Source organism: Mirounga angustirostris, unplaced genomic scaffold (assembly GCF_029215605.1).
Source record: "Mirounga angustirostris isolate CCGP_5_RB_7025 unplaced genomic scaffold, mMirAng1.0.hap1 SCAF_5, whole genome shotgun sequence".
Lineage (NCBI taxonomy): Eukaryota > Metazoa > Chordata > Mammalia > Carnivora > Phocidae > Mirounga > Mirounga angustirostris.
Genome location: NW_026991713.1, coordinates 98,097,360 through 98,109,450, shown reverse-complemented (window position 1 = coordinate 98,109,450; position 12,091 = coordinate 98,097,360). Strand labels below are relative to the sequence as shown.

The following is a 12,091-nucleotide window of genomic DNA, read 5'->3' as shown; positions in this document are numbered from 1 at the left end:
GTTAAGCGTCCGACTTTGGTTTGGGCTCAGTACATGTTCTTGCGGTTGTGGGAATGAGCCCCACATGGGGCTCTGTGCTCAGTACAGAATGTGCTTCAGATTCTCTCACCCTCTCCCTCCTGCTCTCTCTCTCTCTCATAGATAAATAAAATCTCAAAAAGAAAAAAAATACCTGCATGTGGAATTCTCGAGTTTAGTATTGTTCAATTATATTATTTTGCAGACATAAGAAATTTAGGATTTCCCATGACTATTTTAGCTTGTGTCTGATGGGAAATTAATTTAAAGGAAGACAACCTGGTAGTCTTATTCTCTAGAAGGAGCTTTAAAGAATATTTGGCTTCTCAAACAATTCTGAATAAGTCAAAAGAAAACAGTGGATTAATTTATACTTGTTTTATTCAGCAAAGGGTTAAGTTAATGCTGGATTATCAGGTAGTCTCTACTTACATAGGAATTATGAACAAGTGGTGCTCAACATTAGATGTTCAAATTTAGACTCCTCCAAATGCCCTGTCTTATGTTGGACTTGGAATTTTGTGCACTAGCTGAGAAGTGGTTATTTTCATGATGGCCCTATCAACTAGTCAATGTCCCCTATCTTTCCTATACAGTAAAGAATGCGTAATAATTTGGCTATAGCACAAAACATAAGTGTTAAACTTCACTGAACTGAAACAAGATAAAAATCATTAGGTTTGCCTAAAGTGCTGAATCTTTAGCTTTAATCAAGTGTTTACTGGAATTCAGACAACTGAATGTGTATTGAATTGTGAAGGAAGAGAATACATTTATAGATCATATGTGAAGTGCTAGAAATGTACCATGGATGACAATGTCTAAAAGCAAGGTGTAAGGAAGGATTTTATAATATATATGTAAGCTTTCCAGGATAGAAACCCCATACAACACATAATCTTTTGCACATATTATGTCAATGCCCATTTCCAGAAATTATGGATGCAGATGAGAACTGGAAGTATAGAGAGGAGTGAGCAGCAGGACTTCAAAAATAAATAAATAAATAAAAATAAAGCATGCAGTCTCCAAGTCCTAGAATTTTAGGATAGAGATCAGACTGATGAATAAATGTTATTCAAACCCAAGTAATACATAGTGGTTGTTGCAGTAGTAAAAGGTGGTCTTTCAACAGATTCAGTACATATGTATTGAATTCCTACTATGTACTAGGCAGTGGGGATATGATGATAAAAAAAATGATTTCCTTTTTTAGTGGAGAGATTGTAAGTATGTGTGCATTCATGTGTGTGTGTGCATGTGTATGTGTGCGTGTGTGGGCGTGTGTGTGTGTTGATGGTGGGGGTGGATGCAGATACTAATGTAAACCCAAATGTAAAACTGCAACTGTGACAAGTGTGACCAAGTACAGATATCCACATCACTGTGCTATAAGAGGTTAAAATAGGGGGATTTGACTTAGTGACATTGTAGCTGATATTTGAATGATGAGCAGAAGGTAAGTAGGCGAAAGTTCTAGAAACAGCATTCCATCCAGCATGCTTTATTTTTTTTTAAGTCCAGCATGTGCAAAAGTCCTATGGTGGAAAAATGATGATGAGCATGAGAGACTGGGGTGGCAGAGGAAAAGGCAAGCAAGTAAGGCAGAAGGTTAAGAGCTTTAACTTTAGCAGAGGAGCAGTACGACGCCATGAACATATTTAAAGCAAGTCACGATGGAGTGATGTGATCAGATTTGTACTTGAAAATATCAGTCTGGCCACGGTGTAATAGGCTGGATGGACTGAATGGATGTAGAGGACTATTACAAAACTTCTGCAACATTCAGGTGGAAGATGGCACTAGGGCCACAGTGTTGGAGGTAGAAGGTGAATGAATTGGAGGGCCATGAAGGAAGTGAGAGCTTCAGAACACAGGGATGGATTAGAGGCACTGGTTAGAGAGAAAGAGGTGGAGGAGAGGAAGAGGATGGCTTCTAGGATTAATAATACAAACGGGTGGGGAATCCTATAGTCACTTCCTTTTGTTATCAAAAGAAAATATGATTCAGGAGTGTGTGTAGGGGTTGAAAACAGTGAACATATTTAAAATCATTTTAATTTTTATTAAAGTAATACATAAACATGGTTTAAAAAGCCAAATAATGCTATAAGGCTTCTGAGGAAAACCAGCAGGCCCTGCATCTCTCTTTACCACAAATCCAAGTCCTCAGAGCAACCACATTCAATAATTTTAACAGTTTGTTTCTGGTCTTTTATTTTTCTCCATAAATGCTTACATTGCTATATCTTGAATTCTTTTTTTATTTAACAAGTATTTGTAAAGTTCCTGCTATGTGCCAGTCACTGTTCTAGGCATTGATACATTACTGAACAAATCATGGATACATGTAGTGAACAAAATGCCCTGCTCTCATAAGGATTTCACTGCAGTGGAGAGAATAAGCAAGTGTTTAAATAAAATACCAGTCTCACTGTCTCATTATTTAGAGGTGGTGCTCTACATAGAATGGTTATGAATAATATGGAGAAAAATAAGGATCCATGGGGGTGATGTGGGGAATGCTGAGGAAGAAATGCAATGTTAAATATGAGTGGAGGAAGGGAGGACCTTACAGAGAAGATGGCATCTGAGCGAAGACCTGAAGGATGGGAGGGAGAAGCCCTGAGGATGTGTAGAAAAGGATGGTCTGAGCAAAGGGAAAGCAAGTGCAAAGGCCCTGAGGTAGGAGGACATATGGTATACCTGAGGAATAAAATAGCAAAGAGGCCCTTTTTGCTGGAGGAAGGTGAATGAAGGGAGAACAATAGGGATAAGATTAGAGCGGTAACAGGGGCAACACAGATTGTGTAGGGTCTTGTGGGCTACTCTCAGGACTTTGATTTTTTTTCTCTGAGTGATGGGATATTACCTCTTATCTTTTGACACCATATACCCATGTTCTCTGCCTCCAGAATAATTTTTTGGTTAAAACAGTGTTTAGTGTTTACATCATTATCACTCTCAAGTATTATTTTCTGCATTGCCAAGCAATATATGATGATAATGTTCATTTAATCTCTTGTAGGCATTTCATTAATAGCATTTTCTTCACCTGCTTTATTTTCTGTGCATCTATTTATAATTCTCTCCAAACTCTCCAACAGAGGGGGAAAACCTGTCTGCCGACCATTTTCCATGTGACCAAACACATCAGGCTCTCCATCAGTTCCTTTTTTTACCCTGAAGTCTTCCATTCCGGAGCCTTCCTTTCTCCCACTCCAATCTTGCCTGCTGTCTCTCTGCCCCAGCACAGCTATTGTCCTGGGAATTCATGTCCCTTCTCTCTTTTTTTTTTTAATTTTTCTTATTCTTATGTTAATCCCCATACATTACATCATTAATTTTAGATGAAGTGTTCCATGATTCATTGTTTGTGCATAACACCCAGTGCTCCATGCAGAATGTGCCCTCCTCAATACCCACCCAGGCTAACCCATCCTCCCACCCCCCTCCCCTCTAGAACCCTGTTTGTTTTTCAGAGTCCATCGTCTCTCATGGTTCGTCTACCCCTCCGATTTCCCCCGCTTCATTCTTCCCCTCCCGCTACCTTCTTCTTCTTTTTTTTTTTCTTAACATATATTGCATTATTTGTTTCAGAGGTACAGATCTGAGATTCAACAGTCTTGCACAATTCACAGTGATTACCAGAGCACATACCCTCCCCAGTGTCTATCACCCAGTCACCCCATCCCTCCCACCCCACCCCCCACTCCAGCAACCCTCAGTTTGTTTCCTGAGATTAAGAATTCCTCATATCAGTGAGATCATATGATACATGTCTTTCTCTGTTTGACTTATTTCACTCAACATAATACCCTCCAGTTCCATCCACGTCATTGTGAATGGCAAGATCTCATTCCTTTTGATGGCTGCATAATATTCCATTGTATATATATACCACATCTTCTTTATCCATTCATCTGTCGATGAACATCTTGGCTCTTTCCACAGTTTGGCTATTGTCATGTCCCTTCTCTTTTAACGTTGGGTCTCCAACTTCCTGGAGCCCATACTTTCTTCTTTCTTGCCTTGTTTCTTTTTTTTGTGGGGCAGATCCTCTAGTAGTGGTAGGCACAGTGTTGAACATTTGCATGCCTAAAAATGCCTTTATTCAATTCTCAGACTTGGTTAATGATTGTATGGATAAAAGATTCCAGGATGGACATTAGTTTTCTTCAGAATTTTGAAGGCATGTTCCACTGTTTCCAAATTTACAATCTTGCCATGAGAAGTCAATGCTTTTCTGATGTCTTTGCATGTGACATTCCCCCCCGCCCCCGGAAGTTGTTAACATCTTTCTTTTAGCCCCAGTGTTTTTTTACTGTCATGCTATGTACCTTGGTATGCTTGTGTTGGGCCTCGGGTTACTCAGTAAAATAGAGGACACCTATTACATTTGAATTTCAGATAAATTATGAGTTAATTTTGCAATATATGAGGCATACTTTTACTAAAAGTTTACTCACTGTTTATCTGAAATTCAAATTTAACTGAGTGTCCGTCTTTTTTGTTTGTTTTTGTTTGTTTTTGCTATATCTGACAACCCTGGAACTTGGGCTTTTCAATCAGGAGACTCGTGTCTTTCAGGTTAAGGAAATTTTCATGTATTATTTATTTTTCTCTAAATTAAAATATTAGTCTAGGTTTAAAAAGGTAAGCTGTTTCAACAAGGCTTAGAACCAAAATTAATGACCTCTGCCCTCACTCCTCCCCATCCCTATCTTGTATTTTCCAGAAAAAAAAAATCTCTTTCAACTCTTTAGGTCTTTATTCTAGATTAGCATTTCTAGACTATATTTCTCAATAATGCACTTACATTCCTTCCCTCCCTCACTCCCCGATTTTTTAAGTCTTAGAAAAACTGACTTCCTATTATGGATGATAAGGATCTTTCTTTCTAACACAGTTTATATTACTCTACACAGCGTAGACACATACCTTCTCAACCTACTGTGGGCATGATGTTTATTAGCTCAGTATGCTCTTTTACTTTATTATGACTGCAAATATTATTTCTTGCTGAGCCAAGTAGTGTGCTATGGTATAACTACATTTCCCTTCTTATGCTTTTTATTTTCCTCCAGAGCTACTCAATATGTTCTTTTTTGTTGCTTAATTTTCTATATACCTGTCACTATTTGATGCCCAAAAGGAGAATGGGGCTTACCAAACTTCCCACCAGCAATACAGATATCCTCCTATCCAGACTGAATAATTATAGCATTTTAGGTTGAAAATCATCTCCATTGTCTTCTAGCTTCTAGTGCTGTTTTTGGTAGAATTTGATGCTGTCCCAGTTCCTAAATTTTATCATGCTGTGCCTTGATGTAGGTATATTTTTATCCATTTTCATGGGTGTTTAGTGGACATTTTTGATAATTTCTTGAATTATTTCTTTGATTATTTTCTTCTATTCTGGTTTTGTCTATTATCTTTTTCCAGAACTCCTATTAACTGATTTTGGATCTCCTGACTGGTTCTTAAATTTCTTTATTCTAAGGAAAATCACTCCTGTGTGTCCTCTACTCTTACACTACACTCACAGCACTATTGGGCCACAAAACGTGTGTGTGTGTGTTTGTGGGGGGATGGTTAAAACCAAGCAATTCTCAGATTCTGTGGTCACCAGCTGGGTGTCCTATAATTCAACTCAATTCTGACACTATCTACTGGGAGACGGAATCAGATCCCACATGTTAAAGGTTCAGTCCCACAGGACAGCCCTCTTCCCCACTTTCGACAGCAATAGAAAATCCAGGTTGTCAACCTGTGCTGAAGACTTGCTATAAATTAGAGAGCCCTATAATCCCCTCTTCTGGTTCAATTAACTGTTAGAGCAGCTCACAGAACTCAGGAAAATCATTTACTTACTAGATTACCAGCTTCTTATAAAAGGATGTAACTCAGGACAGTCAGGTGGAAGAGATGCATAAGGCAAGGTTGGGGAAAGGGCACAGAGCTTCAGTGTCCTCTCTGGGGGTGCCATTTCCCCAGCACCTCTACATGTTCATCAACCTGCAGGTTCTCTGAACCATGTCCTTTTGGGGTTTTGTGGAGGCTTCATCACATACGCAGTGATGGAGTAAATCACTGGCCATTGGCGATCCATTTAACCTCCAGCCCTTCTTTCTCCCAGGAGGTTTGTGGGTGGGAGGGGGAGGTGGGATGGAAAGTTCCAACCCTCTAATTCTGGTTGGCTCCCCTGGCAACCAGCCCCCATCCTTAGGGTCTTTCCAAAAGTTGCTGCATTCACTTAAACTCAGGTGTGGTTCAAAGGGGCTTGTAAAAGACACCCATTTCACCTTTAGTATTCTGAAGCTATTTCAGAAACTGAGGACAAAAGCCAAATATAACAATAGATGCTCCTATTGCCCTAATCATTTAGGAAATTACATGGGATTTGGCAGCTCTGAGCCAGGAACCATTGACAAAGACCAAAATATTTATTTATTTTTTTTTCTTTTTAAAGATTTTATTTATTCATTTGAGAGAGAGAGAGAGCACACAAGCAAGGGGAGAGGTAGAGGGAGAGGGAGAAGCAGACTCCTCGCTGAGCTGGAAGCCCAACATGGGGCTCCATCCCAGGACCTGGAGATCATGACTTGAGCCGAAGGCAGATGCTTAACCATCTGAGCCACCCAGGGACCCCCAAAATATATATTTCTTATAAATTACAGTATCACACTTACTTTACTCTCTGTCTTTATACTTTTCCTACTTTCTGGGAGATTTCCTCAACTTTATTTTCTAGACCTATTTAAGTTTTATTTCGGTTATGTTAAAAAGAAATTCAGGTCAGAGGTGGAGTCACTTGCCCTTGGGACAACCTCGCCAAGAGTGGAATGTTAAACCAATCAATCTGGAATTTTTCTGGTCAGCCCCAAGGAGACAATTTGTCACCTGGGCCCTCTCCATCTCCCAAAGGAAGATAAGGTAATCTGCACGATAAGACCCCCTGCCCTTCCTCCCAGGGGAAGGGACCTTGCCTGAAACAATCCTTTTCTTTTCTTCTTTCTCTTTCTCTTTTTCTCTCTCTTCCTTCCTTCCCTTCTTCCTTCCTTCCTTCCTCTCTCCTTCCCTCCCTTCCTCCCTTCCTTCCTTTTTTTTTTTCTGATAACATTCTTACCCCACCCCTTCCTATAAAGACCTTCCATTTTGTACTACTCAGAGCTCCCCTTTCTTGCTAGATGGGATGGTGCCTGATTCATGAATCACTCAACAAAACCAATTAGGTCTTTACATTTACTGGGTTGAAATTTTTTTTTTAAACAGCTATTATACTTTCAATTTCCTAGAATTATTTTCTTCTTCTTGGATGGTTCCTCCTTTATAGCAACCTATTCTTGTTTTGTGGATAAAATATTTATCTGAGGATTTCCAATATTTTTGAAAATATTTTTCCCCTTTGGTTCTGGCATTTTCTATTTCTTCTGAATTTGTCTACTTTGGCCTGTTCAAGTTTTCCTCAGATACTTGTAATATGAGGATAACTTTATTTTCTTTTTTTTTTCCGATCTTTTTAAAAAATTATTATTATGTTATGTTAATCACCATACATTACATCATTAGTTTTTGATGTAGTGTTCCATGATTCATTGTTTGCGTATAACACCCAGTGCTCCATGCAGAACGTGCCCTCCTTAATGCCCATCACCAGGCTAACACATCCCTCCACCCCCCTCCTCTCTAGAACCCTCAGTTTGCTTTTTAGAGTCCATAGTCTCTCATGGTTCGTCTCTGCCTCCGATTCACCCCCCTTCATTCTTCCTCTCCTGCTATCTTCTTCTTTTTTTTTTTTTTTAACATATAATGTATTATTTGTTTCAGAGGTACAGGTTTGTGATTCAACAGTCTTACACAATTCACAGCGCTCACAATAGCACATACCTTCCCCAAAGTTTATCACCCAGGCACCCCCTCCCCACTCCCCACCACTCTAGCAACCCTCAGTTTGTTTCCTGAGATTAAGAATTCCTCATATCAGTGAGGTCATATGATACATGTCTTTCTATGATTGACTTATTTCGCTCAGCATGATACCCTCCAGTTCCATCCATATCGCTGCAAATGGCAAGATTTCATTCCTTTTGATGGCTGCATAATATTCCATTGTATATATATACCACATCTTCTTTATCCATTCATCTGTCAATGGACGATTTGGCTCTTTCCACAGTTTGGCTATTGTGGACATTGCTGCTATAAACATCGGGGTGCACGTACCCCTTCAGATCACTACATTTGTATCTTTGGGGTAAATACCTAGTAGTGCAATTGCTGGATCATATGGTAGCTCTATTTTCCACTTTCTGAGGAACCTCCATACTGTTTTCCAGAGTGGCTGCACCAGCTTGCATTACCAGCAACAGAGGATAACTTTATTTTCAAGAGTGAGGTGGTAAAGGGCTACAGAGGCTCTGTGTCTGTGGGGCTTATTGAGTGGAGAGCTCGTGGCAAGAGCAATGTAGTGGAGTCTAAACCATCTTGTTGGGGACTTCTAGATGTCTAGAGGCATTTCCTCTTGGATTCCCTGGTTTCTCTAGGAAGAAGTTCTCTAGTTGCCTGCCTGATTTTCTGGGAACAAGGCAGCGGAGATGCCAGACTTCACACTGAGCATGTAGACACTCATGCCACATGTAACCACTCCTACTTTCAGTACATGGCTTCTGCCTTACTTGGTACCAGCTGACCCTGAATCCAGGCCTTTCTGGTTTACTTTCTTCTCAAATTTCTCTTTGATGGGTATCAAGTAGGTAAGTGGCTTTGTGGGACTAAGGGGGAGACCTAGATAAGTATGCCCAACTGCAACCAATTTTTAGCCCTCCCCCTTGATTCTGTTTCTAAGGTATTGGGTGTTGCCAAGTCCTGAGCCTCCATGGGTTCCCTGGGAGCAAATCTCCACATCTCATTGACCCTCATCTGCAGACACTCAGGTTTCAAATCTTGTTCCTCTCCTAAGTCCAGTACGCTTCCTCCAATGGTTTCCTGTCATCTATAAATTGGCTTTTACTTATATTTGACCTACTATCCTGACTTATTTGTCTTTGAACCTTTACCTCCCTGTCTCTTTAAAAATTTCCCTCACAGTTATTTTAGTAGGGTTTCAGGAGGGAACAAAAAAACCCCCAAAAAACAAAAAACAGAAACCCATGTTTTTAATTCGCCACTTTTAACTATAGGTCAGATGCTTTCTCAATGATGTTTTTTGGGGGGCTGTTGTAAAAAGTGTGTTGAATTCCCTGAGAACACATGAAGAGTTGTAGAAGTTGTAAGGGCAGGCTTGGGGTAAAGGCCACAGTGTATAATTTACATTCATATCTTGAGAAGTGAGCCTAACACAGACCCTTGGCATTTGGAAGGTGTGTCCAGACATCCGACACGACCCCAATTTGAAAGCAGAAGTGCTTATACAGGCTTCTTCCTAATCATCAGTGTGTGAGAAGAGCAAGAATTTTCTGTTCTCAGAGCACCTGGCTGGCTCAGTCGGTGGAGCATGCAATTCTTGATCTTGGGGTTGTGAGTTCAAGCCCCGCATTGGGTATAGACATTACTTAAAAGTAAATAAATAAACTTAAAAAAAAAAGAAATTTTATGTTCTCTTTCCTTTGAAGCAACAAAAAAACCCATATATATATACATATATATATATTTTTTACCATTTGTTAGAGTGTTATCTTTCACTTGATGACCATTGGAATTTCACAAAGAAACCCTCGGTAGAAATTACTACACAGATGCCCCCACTGGAAAGCATGTGGGTGCTGGTTTTGTGAGTCTGATGCCATGTAGTTAGTGACAGCCATGAGATGAGTTGCTGCCCCCAGAACACCAGGCTTGCAGTATGCTTTTGCATCACATTTGTGCTTTATTAAAATTATAGTAACTCCATGCTATGAACCTTTGGGCTTGTTCCCAAATAACTGAAATTACAAATTTTAAATCTTTTACTTCTGCAGAAGGCTACTACACAGGCCCCATAATACCTCCTGACATGTTGGTAAGGCTTACCTTTTCCAAAGCAGTTTCACTAGGTTAAAGCAGTTTCACTGGTAGCTCTAAAGAAGCTTAGAGCTGATTTGTCTGGTCATGGTCTGTCCATGGTCATCCTTGTTTTATACATGCAGAGATGGAAATTGCAAGTTGTTGGTTGGTTTGTGTTTAGCCAAACTCTGGTCTGCTCTTGAAGTGATCACAAAGATCACAGACACATGCACCTCACATTGGGAGAAACCAGGGGTCTAGTTTTCTTTGCACAGGGCCTGGTAGGGGCATGCCTTGAACATAGGATTATGGGCTCTGGATCTCACACACTTTCCAATAGAAAACAATGTGCATGTGTGGTATGGGGCAGGCCACAAAGGCAGCAGGAGATCAGCGAAGAGAGCGATCAATCTTGTTGGGATGGCCAGAGAAGCTCATGAAAGTGGTAGGGCCAGGCTGGGCCCAGCAGGAAGGTGGGACTGAGGAATGTGGGAAGGAGAAACAAGAGCATCCCGTGGGCCAGGCAAGGGAGGAGGCAAGCAGAGGCCAGAACTCTTTCATGGAGGGAGGGATAGGCCTGGTGTATGCTGAGTGTCCAAGATGGGCCTCTGGGACCAAGGTAGATGGTGCAAGGCATTAGAGAGAAGGGAGCCCAGGTGAGTAGATTATATGAGGCTTCACTAGGCCTAGGGCTGAGCACGTTGCTTGACTTGATTCCATCCAAGGCAGAGAATTAGTGACACAGTATTTAAAGACAACTTTTGCAGGAGTGGCTTCAGGTTGGGTGTGCTCAGCAGTGGCTGATGGGTTGCAGGGACCCTTGTTGGGCCTATGCGGTGGGAAGTATCATTTGAGTGAACCAGAGAGCCCAGAAATAGTGGCCAGGTGAGGGACCACCACTGGTATGTCAGAGGAGCTGAAAAAAGGCTGGAGATCATTCCCAGGTTTCTTGGTGCCATTGCTCATGTAGCTCCCCCTCATAACCCTAACTGTACTTCCTTTTGTTCTGATTCTCCCTGGCAGGGAAAAGACTGGCACAGCAAGAAGACCTATACATGCACTTCTGGTAGCAGCTGGACAGAGAGGGCTTTGACCCCCAACTTCTCAGGAAGATGAGACTCCTCCTTGGATCAAAAGGCCTGACATCTCTCCAGTGGCCTCCCACAAGCAGTCACCAGATTAGAAAAAGCTGAGACCAGACCTGCTGACATTAAAGATGGGGCCCAGGATGTTGGGGTGAGGCTGTGGGGTGAAGGTGAAAGGTGGTGGTGTGGGCAAAAGAAAGCAGGTATGGGAGGTCAGGGTCAAGGGATGCCAGAAAGTGCATGGCTGTGCTACAGACCCACCCAGGAAAAGGGTGGCCATGAAGACTAACAAATAAATATATGGCAAAGTCTCAGAGGCCGTGTGTTTTGCTGCATGACGAATTCAACAGCTAAGTTAAGCAGACAAGTCAGATACTCTTGACAAAAGCAGGTGGGTATCCAGGATGCCAGAGCACCTGGGCAGCTTCCCAGGTGCCACCCGCAGATGATCAGAAAAGGTGCTTGAATACCCTCTGCATTGACCCCACTGTGGACAGGGGATGTTCTCCAAGAAGGCAACCTGTGCTCTAAGAGTTGTTAGCCTCTTCTATATACATGCCTGTGGGCAAATGGCAAGGTCAGAGTTATATTTCCCATTGCTTTCCCAGGACCCAGATGATGCTGTGTGCAGGGTCTCCTAGGAGCTGGAAGGACTTCTTCCTGGTGTGTGACCCACATTGCTCTTGTCATGGACAGCTCTTCACTCTTGGTCTTTCTCAGAGGAAGGAGAGCAAGATTACTTTGGGGAGGTCCCTCCTTCCTGCCCACTTACCCCTCTCTCCAGCTTCCTTCCTGGTTCTCTGGAGGGGGAAATTCTACCTGGTTGTCACTCTTCCAAGTGATGAGGCTGATTTTCCCCCCTGACTTTACTTTCCTAATTAAGTGTGTCTGGGGTTACAGTTTGCTATAATGCCTGGACCCTCCCAGATATGTGCTAAATGTGGGGCTTCATTACCACACTGTGGAAGTCTCTAGGTCAGGGACCATATTCTTAGCCATGTGCC

At 41.6% G+C, this 12,091-nt stretch overlaps 1 protein-coding gene across 1 annotated transcript in view; it reads left to right on the top strand.

Annotated features, from left to right (window-relative positions):
• KCNA6 (potassium voltage-gated channel subfamily A member 6) overlaps positions 1-11,342 on the top strand; it is a 45,892-nt gene extending 34,550 nt beyond the window's left edge. The window contains exon 2 of the mRNA XM_064591673.1: positions 11,026-11,342. The gene's annotated coding sequence lies outside the window, so the exon portion shown is untranslated. The remainder of the gene's footprint in view (positions 1-11,025) is intronic.
• The last annotated feature ends 749 nt before the right edge of the window (positions 11,343-12,091 follow it).